The sequence below is a fragment of the Caretta caretta genome, chromosome 2 (assembly GCF_965140235.1).
Source record: "Caretta caretta isolate rCarCar2 chromosome 2, rCarCar1.hap1, whole genome shotgun sequence".
NCBI lineage: Eukaryota > Metazoa > Chordata > Testudines > Cheloniidae > Caretta > Caretta caretta.
The window spans coordinates 238,402,820-238,415,882 of NC_134207.1; the positions used below are offsets into that span (position 1 = coordinate 238,402,820).

The 13,063-nt window shown below is 43.1% G+C and overlaps 1 pseudogene; it reads left to right on the plus strand.

Annotated features, from left to right (window-relative positions):
* The first annotated feature begins 3,191 nt into the window (after positions 1-3,191).
* LOC125631313 (ubiquitin-like protein FUBI pseudogene) lies at positions 3,192-3,539 on the plus strand (annotated as a pseudogene).
* The last annotated feature ends 9,524 nt before the right edge of the window (positions 3,540-13,063 follow it).

Here is a 13,063-nt window from a genome sequence, read left to right on the forward strand (position 1 = left end):
AGGTCCATTTGCAGTCAGACTTGTCCTCTATAACCACTTTAGGCACTTTTGAAAAGCCCACTCCTCAGACACAGCTCTGTGTTAGGGTGGGATGTTAGCGGCACTGCCCTCTGAGTAGGAATTCTTATTCAGTGGCACAATTCCCCCTTGCTCCTCAGGGAGTGAGATTAAGGGAAGTGGTTTACTGCAACTCTTGAAGAGGTGCAGTGTAGATCCTCCTGCATGCCCAGTCAGCTTCAGCCACTACCCTCTGTGTTCCTTGTTCCTTAGGGCAAGCAGGCAAGGGGAAGCCTCTGTGCTATATGCAGGTTGAAGACTCAAGGGATAGGTAGCCCTAACACAGCCACAAAGTAGGGGGTCAGAGAGGGGCTTACTCCCCTGTACAATTATATAGGGCTAGTGACAATAGACCCCAGAGATAGCAGTTACAACCATCTTTGCCCCCTGATTAGCTATCCATTTCTCCTTCTCTTGCCAACAATACAATTGCCTTCTTCAAGGGAATAACATTCCAAACCAGTAGTCTTCCTACACTTTAAATTCCCAACAAAACTGCCAAAGTAAGGATGGTGACATGAAAAGATACACGTTTGAGAAGGAAGAGCTTAGCTAGAACATGCAAGTGTCATCAGGTGTCTTTATAGTGGTGTTAAAGCAGCTGTTGATCATTTGAGGTTTCCATTATAACCACAATACTCAACAACTGCTATATTCACATGTAATGAATCTAACTATCTCATTTAACTTGATAGTTAATTTATCTCAAAATATTTTAATGACTTGTTTTTTTCCAAGGGAGCAAAAGGATACATGTGGACTGTGTAAGCCAGAAGTTCTCAAACTGGGGGTCGGGACCCCTCAAGGGGTCATGAGGCGATTATATGGGGGGGGGGGGTTTGCAAGCTGTCAGCCTCAACCCCAAATCCAGCTTTGCCTCTAGCATTTATAATGCTGTTAAATATATCAAAATGTTTTTAATTTATAAGGGGGGGCTGCACTCAGGCTTGCTATGTGAAAGGGGACACCAATACAAAAGTTTGAGAACCACTGGTGTAAGCAAAGTTTATTTAGTATATATACACACAATATGTGCTGTATATCCAGAAGGTACTCATAGTATTAATGAGTTTGGGGCACAGTTAGAAGGTCGTTGTCCTTTATTTTAAATAATCACTTGGATTATCACATTATTATTAAAAGGTGACAATATTATTTAAATCAGTACATACAAAATACAGTAGAATAGCAGTTACAAACTGACTGGTCAACCACATACCTCATTTGGAACTGGAAGTATGCAACCAGGCAGCAGCAGAGACAGAAAAAAAAACCCCAAAACAACCCTAATACAGTACCAATAAATGTAAACTACTAAAAATATAAAGGAAAAGTTTAAAAAAAACCTGACAAGGTAAAGAAACTATTTCTGTGCGTATTTCATTTAATTAAGATGGTTAAAAGCAGTATTTTTCTTCTGCGTAGTAAAGTTTCAAATCTGTATTAAGTCAATGTTCAGTTGTAAACTTTTGAAATAACAACCATAATGTTTTACCACCACCATACTTCATATAAAGTTAGAAGCAAATGACATTTAAATTGCAATCCAACACTTTTCTTACCACTTTGACTTGATTTATGCAGTTTATAAAAAAATGCTTTAAGCCACTTTTAAGATACAATTTATGAAGTTAAACTCTGCTTTAGCTTTCTTCTCTACAAGGAAAATGATTACTTTCAACTTTGTGCTCTAGAACAGTGGTTCTCAAAGCCGGTCCACCGCTTGTTCAGGGAAAGCCCCTGGCCGGTTTGTTTACTTGCTGCGTCTACAGGTTCGGTTGATCGCGGCTCCCACTGGCCACGGTTCACCGCTCCAGGCCAGTGGGGCTGTCATCAGCCGAATCTGCGGACATGGCAGGTAAACAAACCAGCCCGGCGCGCCAGGGGCTTTTCCTGAACAAGCGGAGGACCGGCTTTGAGAACCACCGCTCTAGAATAGCTTTGACAGTGTATTGATAATCTGTTTCCTTCTATTTACATTTCCACAGAACATAAACAGAGAGATTTTCAGGGTTACCAACATTAGGCCACTATTGTGTTGTATTTGTTGTCTTGGTTTATTTAGTCATCTGCTCTCTACCAGCATCTGCAAGATGACACCTCCCTGATGAACTCTGGGGAAGACAGTGTTTGGGAATGTGGCTGAAGCATCGATTGAATGTTAATAACTGATCCTGTACAGTACTTAGAGTCTCTCCTGGCTGGTAAAGGCAGGAAATAGTCTTACCCAGAAAAGGAAAGATGCCTTTTATGCCTACATATGTGGCAGTCCATTGACTAAGAACTTCTTAGTTAGCTCAACCTACCTTCTGGGGGAAAGAGGGGAACAACATTATTGAGTGGGTAGTTACTGGTTTATTGGCTTTTCTTATACCTTTCATTCAGACTTTAACCCAATTCCTGGGATGCCTACAGCCCTTGTTAAGTCTGGAGGAGTATGGAGTGTGTGATGTTTCACTTCATATTATTTATAGAAATATGCTTATGATATGAATATGACATAACAGATATAAGTTATGCAAGATGGCTCATATGAGATATCATTGGAAAGGTTATGATTTACTGAATGTGATTATCCAATTTGTATGCCTGTATCATTTCTGTATCTGAAGGTAGGACTATTAACTATGTATCTGTATTTCAAATGTGTTACTTTGGGTATCACCCCCAACCAGCGCTTCAGGTACAACAGTGCAAAAGCCAGACAGGCCTAATGGGTCATTAGTAGAGACAATGGACTGTGAAAAAGCTTGGTCTTCCTTTGGACTCTGGAGACAGCCTATGAGACTTGGGTCCAAGTCACCTAGTACTGGATACCCCTCTTACCCTTTTGGAATACCAATGGTTTTCCGCTAGAAGACAAAGGGTTCCCGCCTTACACAAGAGCTATATAAGAGGGGAGTGACATCATCATGGTTCTCCTCTGCCTCCCCACCCTAAGAGACACTGAAAAAAGACCTGGAAGCAAGAGAACTGTGGGGAGAAGGGTTGAGCCCAAGCTGGAAAGGCGTCTAGCTTGTGATTACTGTAATAATACCTGAGGTCTCAAGAGGGAGACCAGTGCAACTGACTTTCAAGACTTTCTTTCTCTTTCCGGCTCCATCCTGTATGGTGGCGGTGTTTCCTGTGTAGCTGGAACCATGCAGCTGTTCATCTGTGCTCAGGACCTGCACACCCTTGAGGTGTCTGGACAGGAAACAGTCACTCACATTAAGGCTCGCATTGAGTCCCTGGAGGGCATTGCACCTGAGGATCAGATGGTTCTCTTGGGTGGAACTCCCTTGGAGGATGGATCTCTCATTAGGCAATGTGGCATCAGCGAGCTTACCACCTTGGAGGTGGCTGCTCGCATGCTGGGTGGTAAGGTCCATGGCTCGCTGGCTTGTGCTGGGAAGGTGGGAGACCAGACTCCCAAGGTTGCCAAGCAAGAGAAGAAGAAGAAGAAGAAGAAAACTGGCCATGCCAAGAGACGCATGCAGTAGAACAGGCACTTTGTCAATATTGTGCTGGGCTTTGGCAAGAAGAAGGGCCCCTATGCTAGCTCCTAAATGGCACACCTCACCCAATAAAGCAGATGTCACCTGGGGGAAAAAAAATTCTGTAACCTGCCTGCAACAACAGCTAGGGTGAAAAATACTATTTATAACCAATTTCTTTAATGAAACTAGCTTAGTTTGCATGTTTGGTTTCATTTGCTTAGTAATCTGCTTTGTTCTGTCTGTTATCTCTTATATTCACTTAAAATCCACCTTTGGTAGTTAATAAACTTATTTCTTGTTTATAAGAAGAATGCATTCCAGTTTATGCAATTTCTAACTGGGAGGGGGCAAGAAGCGTGCCCATCTCTCTTCACATTGAGGAAGAGGGTGGATTTTTATGAGCTTGCGCTACACAGATTTTTCTGTACAGTGCAAGACAGTATTATTTTGGGTTTATCTCCCAAAAAGAGGAGTGCTGGGGGAGTCCTCTCACACAAAGCTGACTTCAGTCTGTCTGCAGTGGGCTGTGGCCCTGTGTGTGCACTGCAAGAGGCCAGAGAACCTAATTCAGCAAAGCAGGCAGAGGGAACCCAGGCTGATTGAGCAGGGGTGGCTCAGTGAAACCCAGTACATCAGGTGACATCCCAGAAGGGGGGTCCAACCTGTCACAGAGTGAATGAAGTTTTTGGGAAGTGTTGGAAAGAGTGTTTTACCCAGGAAACATGCCCTATATCGCTAACCCAGGTAGAAAATTTGAGGGACCCATTGTTAAAATGCTTGGCAGCACATCCCTGCCAAACAGCCAGTTGCAAAGGTTATTTAAAACAAATCTACATATCAAAGTAACAATGAAGGATCTAATTTAAACCTCACGGAAGCAAGTTAATGCCTTAACTCCATCCTTATTACACCTCATTGTGTCTGGACATTACTGACTTCACTAACATCTGAAACTATAAACCATACATGCTGCAATAAATAGATTAAAAAGGCCACATTAAAGTCAAGCTTCATTCCATATTTACTAGTGTAGTAAATTGTTGTTCTACTAATCGAGTGAAAACTAGTTTTTGTTGACAAATGTATACAGCTGAGTCTCATGGGTATAAAAGTACCATTAAATGCACTTTCTTTTCACGCCCATCTAAAATAAAAACAGAGCTTTAAATTAAACATTTCTGAGAACAGAATTCAGGTTTCAAATTTACAATATGTTTTACCTTGTGCCCTGAAATAATTCCACACAACAGTGCTTGTGTACAATGATAGGAGAATAATTGCATTGTAATCAGCAGCAAACAGCACATTTATCTCTCCCTTCCCTTTAGTGGCTACTTTATTTCAGAATTTGCATGATGGAGTTGGCCGCGTAAAGACAAAAAGCAAAGCTCACGTGGAGCAGCTTTTGTTTCTTCCTGTCTGGAACGGACACTTCTTAAGAGGTTTGATCCCATTTCCTCTGACACGCACCTTTCAGGAGGATGAGTACAGTCTCCCCTACCCAACAATGTAAAGGTTGAGGGGAGGGCATTCACATGTTGCCCTATTTGAATCAGGTCAAAGCATGTAATTAATATTCTTACTCCTGTTAAACTGAGCCCAGGAGCCAACCCACAGCCTCAGACACAGCTTGACATTATATTATCAGAAGCCTGTCTCTCCTTTACAATGTCTCACTGAGGCACGCCTGTAAAGGTGGACAGAACTTTCACCAGCCTGTGAGATGCAATTTGTTGCCAGGACCTTGATCTCAGTTCAGGAGACAGAAGCCCATACGAAAAGCAGCAGGCTTTTAGCATGTTTGAGAATGACTAAGATGTAGCCCTCCTTCAAAAAGACAAGTAGCCTTGCATTCATCACCCCAGACAGGGAAAAACCAATTGTTCTTTAAAATGTTATAAAATTCTATGCAGAAACTGTTGGTGCCTAGAGATTTCACAGCATGCAAACTTTTAATTGCTTCCCCTTCCTCTTTGCAGATGAGGGCATGTGGAATGTTTTATGTCTTGTGCACTTCATTTGGGAATATCTGAGCATGTGAAACAGAATGGGATTGCAAAGAAAAACACTGAATATATACGATGCTCTAATGTAACTTTTAGAAACAGGTTTATTGTGAACATACTCTGAGCATCTCTTAGTATGCTTTAGGGACACTGTGGTGCATAGGCAATGTACAACAAGACTAAAAGGATGGGTAGATGATCTATTTTTCAGTGACACTTCAGTCTACCTGTGCTCCAGTGGCATGACTGGGATTTTTTATTTGGGTTATGTTATTTTCCTATACAAGATGTGAATTTCTGGAATAAATATGAATGTTCCTGAATACAGTGATGATATTTGAAAATTTTAGTACAGTCTCACATAGAGGCCACACTCAAGGGATGTTACCCCCATTGTGTTAGGCACTGTACAAGTGAGGAGACACTCCTTGCCCCAACAAACTCATCCATACTTTTATATTGACAAACACACAATACATTTCTTCTCTTTAATCTTAGCCAAGTACGGGGGAGAGAAAGTTACTTTCCTACAATTTTTTTTGTAAGTGGATGATCTGTATCTATCATTCATATTTGCTGGTCTGCTTTACTACCCTATATAGCCTATCTTCTTGCTATAACCTAGAAATGATTCTCTACAGCAGTGGTTCTCAACCAGGGGTATGTGTACCTCTGGGGGTACTCAGAGGTCTTTCATGGGGTACATCAACTCATCTAGATATTTGCCTCATTTTACAACAGGCTACATAAAAAGCACTAGCAAAGTCCGTACAAACTAAAATTTCATACAATGACTTGTTTATACTGCTCTATCTACTATACACTGAAATGTCAGTACAATATTTATATTCCCATTGATTTATTTTATAGTTATATGGCAAATATGAGAACAGAAGCAATTTTTTAGTGATAGTGACCTGTGACACTTTTGTATTTTTATGTCTGATGTTGTAAGCAAGTAGTTTTTAAGTAAAGTGAAACTTGGGGTACGCAAGACAGATCAGACTCCTGAAAGGGGTACAGTCGTCTGGAAAGGTTGAAAGTCCTGCTCTGTAGCATGTTTTTCTGTAAGATGCAACTCCGGTTAGAGCTGATACCTATTCTTTTTCCCAAGATAGATTAAAAAAAAAATCCAGTGTAAAAATCCAATTTTTTTTATTTAAAGTAGATACATAGTTTTGAAAAGAATAATCCTGTTTAAATTTGAATTTATGACCAGCTATGTGAAGGCCTAAACTCACTAAAATTGATCATTCATTTAAATAAATTTTAAAAGGTTACATCAATGAGCCCATCTCAGAGTTTAATGCAGTGGTCCCCAAACATTTCAGGGTCAAACCCCCACTTAGCCCTGTCCGCACCTCATCCTGCCATGAGCCAGGGCCAGGAGTGGGGCTGCGGCTGGGCATAGGGCCGGGAGCTGGGGCTGTGGCTGGGGCTAGAGCACAGCTTGGAACAGAACAAGGCTGCGTGATGCTCCCTCCCTCTTGCCCATGGGGGCCGTCCCAGGCCCTGCTATGCTACGTCCCCCCAAACATTCCTGCACAACCGCATAGGGTGGCGTGCCCCACAGTTTGGGGACCCCTGATTTAATGAGTTAAAGTGTGCTGCTTTTTTTTTAATTTTTAAATATGTACAAAACCAGTGGGTAACATCTAACTTTTGAGGTCAATTCAAGCTTAATACAGTAGTTACATTACAATGTCTTATACTGCATTTAAGTCTTGATATTATTTTCAGTCTTTACAATGGAGCAAATGGCGGTAATTACATTTTTTCCAAATGTAAGTTATTTCAGTTTGTTTTGCAGAGAAGTTTTTGCCTTTAATGCCTTTCTTACTTTTCATTTTAGTTTAGCTAGCAGATGCACAGAGAATATTTTCCTCATTTGAACTAGTTCATGCGAAGTTGAGAAACGGACCGGAGAGCTGAAAAAGTAGGAAAGCTTGTTTTCCTCTTCTAATCACTAAAAAAACGGGTAGGAGAACATTAAAAACTGATGAAAACCTGGAGATAATGGACCTAATTTTCAAGGGTATTTTGGTGACTAAAGATCCAAATGGGTGCCTCATCCGATTTTCAGAAGTACCTATCCCCCATGTTTATTTCTGAAAATCTCATTAGACACCCTTGAAAATCTGGTCCATAATGACCAGAAACAATTTGTCAATTCACCAATGGCAGTTAATATTTCCATTGTTTAATAAATCAGTTTTAAATTAAAAAAAATGTTTTGAGAGGAAAAAGTGGGAGTTTGTTTCCAGCACCTTTGAGGTAGTTTTATTTAACTAATATAAAAAAAAATGTAAACTGGTATTAAATTAAAAATGCATTAAAACGGTAATTTCCAACCAAATGCAGCATGACAAATCCCTAATAAAAAAAATCACCATTCAGTAAATAAGGAATGAGTCATTCACCATATTCCCACGTAAAAATGGAAAAAATTAAGAATCTGAATAAGTATGTTAAGCTTAAATAAATGCATATAGATAAAAGTGTTTCCTTCTTGTTGGCAAAGAGAAGTATCAAATTTTGTGTAAAGGTGATATTTGATTGCAAATCAACATGTTTTAGAAGTTATACCAATCAATAAGAACAAACCTCTCTTTAGGAAAATAGCTAAAAAGTACAAATGCAAATCAAGATTAAAAGGACTTTAATTGAGATTTCCTGCTTGCTTATTTAAATTGTGATTTAAAGTTAATCCACCCAGCTGTTTTCTATGATTTCTATAACATTCTTCCACTTTACCACCATTGAACTGAGTGAAACTGATTTACCTTTGCAAATGGAGTTTTGTTTTTTATTTATACAGTGCCCACAATGTGCTAGACACTACACAGACATAACAGGTCTGTGCCTAGAACAGTTTAGAATCTGAATGTATTTTGATTAAAAATATATATGATGAGTACCTCTATCAAATGCCTCATGTCGTGGATATCAAATTTATTTTAATGCAATTGTTTAAAGTCAGTATCTTCTCCTTGTTCCAAACCTACCTTCTGTCTACTTCAGCCCTCTTGATCCACCCTGATCTTTCATTCCCATTAGCTCAATTATCAGATGTGGGGGGAGGCAGATTGTCTTGAAGTTTCTGGCCATAAAGTAATTGGTCAGGTGGGGACCAGGTGCCTGCTAGTGATGAGCTGGGTGGTTAGTTAGGAGTCCTGTGACATGTGGTCTTGATCTCTGTCCAGAATTCACAGTAAAAGGAAAAAAACTGCTTAGAGTGTTTTTTAAAAAGAGGCCTGATAGAAACCAGATACAACCAGCTTGATCTGTGAAAGGTGGTATCTGACTTAGGTCATTAAGCTGTTGAAAGTCAACTGGATATTATCATCATTAAAAGATCTTTCTGTCCTCAGTGGTCCACCACATAGAGAATGTAGCCAGACCCCCAAACCCCTTTTGTGCAGATGGTACTGGAGAAAGCAGGTGTCGAAAGAGGGGAGCTGCTCTGGTTCAGGGTGGCTTTATGATGAAGCAAGGATGTGATGCTGAAAGGCTCACTTGAGGGGATTGCTTTCAAGAAGTAGATAGCTATTCACTTTTATTCCCCCCAGCTCCCATGCTGAGATTGTTTTAGCTAGGTTCAATTATGGAAAGTGACGAATTACGTATGTAATCTAGGGGAGGAAGTGTGGAGACAGCACTAGCCTGTAACACAGGAAACTTGGATTCTATTCCTGGGTCTGCCACTGGCCTTCTGGGTGACCTTGGCCAAGTCACTTCATCTCCTTCTCCCTGTTTATGCATCTGTAAAATGGAGATAATAATGCTGATCTTTGTAAAGAATTTAGAGATCTGCTGCCGAAAAGTGCTAGAAGAGTTAGAAATTATTATTAGACACAAACAGGTTCCTTTGTTTTAATGCCATTCTCTGTTTTAAATCACAGTACTGACATGGGAGTAACTTCCCTTTGACGTCAGCAAACAGAAGAGACCACCATAACCTCCATGAGGTGCTGAAATGGAGAGAGTTTCTGGAACCTTTCCCCTCTCAGCATCAAGGCAGAGTATGGGAAAAGTGGTTGGCTGCCAGCATGTTTGTTCTGGCTGCAGCAGGTGAACGAAAGCAGAGAAGCCGAGAGGCCAAGGCAGAGATGACAGCTGGAGGAGGTGGGGATCACAGATGCCCTTTGGGTTTTGTGTTGGTAGGTCTCTGCTGACTGCTAGAAGTCGCTGCCATCAGGTATGAGGTGAGAGGTAGAAAGTGAGGTTTCCCCAAGCCACTAATAGCTGGTCAGAAAGGAGCAGGGGCATGTGGCCTACATGGTCAGTCCTCCCCCATACACTACTTCTAATGAAGCTGGTGGAAACACAGCAGGGGGCTTCTCTTGTCGTAGCTGCCTTGACTGGTAATGCAAGCACCTATACAGGACAGCAGCTGTCTGGGTGAGCAACATCATGCCCAGATCCAGCCACAAGGGGGTTGAAAGGATTTTCTACCAAGGAAGAGCCAGACTTCACTCCTTATACTGAATCCCACTTCAAGTTCTCTCTGTAGCTTTGTACTTGCTGAAAAGGATTGCGGGTTAGTCCACCTCAGCTTGATGCCAGGGGACTGGAGCCATTCTAGTCTACTGTGCAATTACAGTTCAGACTGGTTCAGGTCCTGTGTATTGCCATGGTTTTAGTTACACTGTCAGGGACCACTGCAAAAAATGTTTAATGTTTATCTGAGTTGGTAACATTACAATCTATTACATGCAAGTCAAAAAGGAGAGAGACAGAGGAGACAGAGGGTATGTCTACACTACGGAATAAGGTCGAATTTATAGAAGTCGTTTTTTTAGAAATCGGTTTTATATATTCGAGTGTGTGTGTCCCCACAGAAAATGCTCTAAGTGCATTAAGTGCATTAACTCGGCGGAGCGCTTCCACAGTACCGAGACTAGAGTCGACTTCCGGAGCGTTGCACTGTGGGTAGCTATCCCACAGTTCCCGCAGTCTCCGCTGCCCATTGGAATTCTCGGTTGAGATCCCAATGCATGATGGGGCTAAAACATTGTCGCGGGTGGTTCTGGGTACATATCGTCAAGCCCCCGTTCCCTCCCTCCCTCCGTGAAAGCAAAGGCAGACAATCGTTTCACACCTTTTTTCCTGAGTTACCTGTGCAGACGTCATACCACGGCAAGCATGGAGCCCGCTCAAGTAACTGTCACCGTATGTCTCCTGGGTGCTGGAAGACGTGGTACGGCATTGCTACACAGTAGCAGCAACCCATTCCCTTCTGGCAGCAGACGGTACAATACGATTGGTAGCCGTCATCGTCATGTTCGAGGTGCTCCTGGCCACATCGACTGGGAGCGCCTGGGCAGACATGGGCGCAGGGACTAAATTTGGAGTGACTTGACCAGGTCATTCTCTTTAGTCCTGCAGTCAGTCCTATTGAACTGTCTTATGGTGAGCAGGAAGGCAATACAGACTGCTAGCAGTCGTATTGTACCATCTTCTGCCGGGCAGGCAAGAGATGAGAATGGCTAGCAGTCGTACTGTACCATCTTCTGCTGAGCAGCCATGAGATGTGGATGGCATGCAGTCCTTCTGCACCATCTGCTGCCAGCCAAAGATGTAAAAGATAGATGGAGTGGATCAAAACAAGAAATAGACCAGATTTGTTTTGTACTCGTTTGCTTCCCTCCCTCCCCCGTCTAGGGGACTCATTCCTCTAGGTCACACTGCAGTCACTCACAGAGAAGGTGCAGCGAGGTAAATCTAGCCATGTATCAATCAGAGGCCAGGCTAACCTCCTTGTTCCAATAAGAACAATAACTTAGGTGCACCATTTCTTATTGGAACCCTCCGTGAAGTCCTGCCTGAAATACTCCTTGATGTAAAGCCACCCCCTTTGTTGATTTTAGCTCCCTGAAGCCAACCCTGTAAGCCGTGTCGTCAGTCGCCCCTCCCTCCGTCAAAGCAACGGCAGACAATCGTTCCGCGCCTTTTTTCTGTGCGGACGCCATACCAAGGCACGCATGGATGCCGCTCAGCTCACTTTGGCAATTAGGAGCACATTAAACACCACATGCATTATCCAGCAGTATATGCAGCACCAGAATCTGGCAAAGTGATACCGGGCGAGGAGGCGATGTCAGTGCAGTCACGTGAGTGATCAGGACATGGACACAGATTTCTCTGAAAGCATGGGCCCTGCCAATGCATGCATCATGGTGCTAATGGGGCAGGTTCATGCTGTGGAACGCCGATTCTGGGCTCGGGAAACAAGCACAGACTGCTGGGACCGCATAGTGTTGCAGGTCTGCGACGATTCCCAGTGGCTGCGAAACTTTCGCATGCGTAAGGGCACTTTCATGGAACTTTGTGACTTGCTTTCCCCTGCCCAGAAGCGCATGAATACCAAGATGAGAGCAGCCCTTACAGTTGAGAAGCGAGTGGCGATAGCCCTGTGGAAGCTTGTAATGCCAGACAGCTACCGGTCAGTTGGAAATCAATTTGGAGTGGGCAAATCTACTGTTGGGGCTGCTGTGATGCAAGTAGCCCAAGCAATCAAAGATCTGCTGATATCAGGGGTAGTGACCCTGGGAAATGTGCAGGTCATAGTGGATGGCTTTGCTGCAATGGGATTCCCTAACTGTGGTGGGGCCATAGATGGAACCCATATCTGTATCTTGGCACCGGAGCACCAAGCCGCCGAGTACATAAACCGCAAGGGGTACTTTTCAATAGTGCTGCAAGCTCTGGTGGATCACAAGGGACGTTTCACCAACATCAACGTGGGAGGGCCGGGAAAGGTACATGATGCTCGCATCTTCAGGAACTCTGGTCTGTTTCAAAAGCTGCAGGAAGGGACTTTATTCCCAGACCAGAAAGTAACTGTTGGGGGTTGTTGAAATGCCTATATGTATCCTTGGGGACCCAGCCTACCCCTTAATGCCATGGCTCATGAAGCCATACACAGGCAGCCTGGACAGTAGTCAGGAGCTGTTCAACTACAGGCTGAGCAAGTGCAGAATGGTGGTAGAATGTGCATTTGGACGTTTAAAGGCACGCTGGCGCAGTTTACTGACTCGCTTAGACCTCAGCAAAACCAATATTCCCACTGTTATAACTGCTTGCTGTGTGCTCCACAATATCTGTGAGAGTAAGGGGGAAGACGTTTATGGCAGGGTGGGAGGTTGAGGCAAATCACCTGGCTGCTGGTTACGCGCAGCCAGACACCAGGGCGGTTAGAATAGCACAGGAGGGCGTGGTACGCATCAGAGAAGCTTTGAAAACCAGTTTCATGACTGGCCAGGCTACGGTGTGAAAGTTCTGTTTGTTTCTCCTTGATGAAACCCCCCGCCCCTTGGTTCACTCTACTTCTCTGTAAGCTAACCACCCTCCCCTCCTCCCTTCGATCACCGCTTGCAGAGGCAATAAAGTCATTGTTGCTTCACATTCATGCATTCTTTATTCATTCATCACACAAATAGGGGGATGACTACCAAGGTAGCCCAGGAGGGGTGGTGGAGGAGGGAAGGAAAATGCCACACAGCACTTTAAGCACAGCAC